The 1,162-nt window shown below is 44.8% G+C and overlaps 1 non-coding gene across 1 annotated transcript; it reads left to right on the top strand.

Annotated features, from left to right (window-relative positions):
• Window positions 1-478: 478 nt before the first annotated feature.
• On the top strand, window positions 479-552 carry Trnat-ugu. The gene has a single exon. It is a non-coding gene; the product is annotated as a tRNA-Thr (tRNA).
• The last annotated feature ends 610 nt before the right edge of the window (window positions 553-1,162 follow it).

The raw sequence follows: 1,162 nt of genomic DNA on the forward strand, positions 1-1,162 counted from the left end.
CCTCAGATGTTAAGTCCCATAGCGCTTAGAGCCATTTGAACCATTTTTTTCTGGTACAACATGTAAAGATGACGTGAGGTTAGATTATTATTTAGTTTGAACGCGGCAGTCAGCTAATAATCCATCGACTATTCTATATCTATTATAAATGATGATTAACTGAAACCCTCAGCTGCAGACAGGTGTTGTTGATATACCTCGATGTGGACAGCTGAAAATGTGTGCCCCGACTGGGACTCGAACCCGGGATCTCCTGCTTACATGGCAGACGCTCTATCCATCTGAGCCACCGAGGACACAGATGAATAGCGCGACTGCAGGGACTTATCCCTTGCACGCTTTCCGTGAGACTCACATTCCCAACTGTCCACAATTCTACACATGTAATGTACCTTATAGACATTTGCCCATTCACTCATGTGAGTCTCACGGGAAGCGTGCAAGGGATAAGTCCCTGCAGTCGCGCTATTCATCTGTGTCCTCGGTGGCTCAGATGGATAGAGCGTCTGTCATGTAAGCAGGAGATCCCGGGTTCGAGTCCCGGTCGGGGCACACATTTCCAGCTGTGCGCATCGAGGTATATCAACAACACCTGTCGGCAGCTGAGGGTTTCAGTTAATCATCATTTATTCCAGGGAAAAGCTGCACGGTCAACAACAGTAATCTGGTCTTTCGAGAACAGTTACTGTCTTCATATCCATATCTATTGCTTTGTGATGGCGTGTCTACACTGAAGGATGAATTGTGATCATCCATTGATTGCTGAAGAAGGCGTTGTTTAATAATAGCTATTTGAGTGTAGTTGTCAAACGGCCTTTGGGCGGCAGAAGCATCTCGAAGGAATGAGTGATTTTTAGAACATCACTGAGATTTGTTTTGTGCTTTGCGGGCACTTAATGATCCTTTTATAAATGTACTACACACCTTGGATAGGAGATTAAGCATATGACAGTTTACACGTCTGACAGCTGAAGTTGCACTATCAATTAAGAACGTACATTTCAACTGCTGACGACAAGTAAGACTTCAAATCGTCCATTTAGAACGAGTGGTTTTCATAAGTCGCAGGATTATTCCACACCCATCTCAAGTCACTTGTTTTGTTCACAGCCGTTCAGTCGCGAGTAGCCGCTTTGTGCTTGTACGAGATATCGTTGCCAAG

The sequence above is a fragment of the Schistocerca piceifrons genome, chromosome 2, assembly GCF_021461385.2.
Source record: "Schistocerca piceifrons isolate TAMUIC-IGC-003096 chromosome 2, iqSchPice1.1, whole genome shotgun sequence".
In the NCBI taxonomy this organism is placed as follows: domain Eukaryota; kingdom Metazoa; phylum Arthropoda; class Insecta; order Orthoptera; family Acrididae; genus Schistocerca; species Schistocerca piceifrons.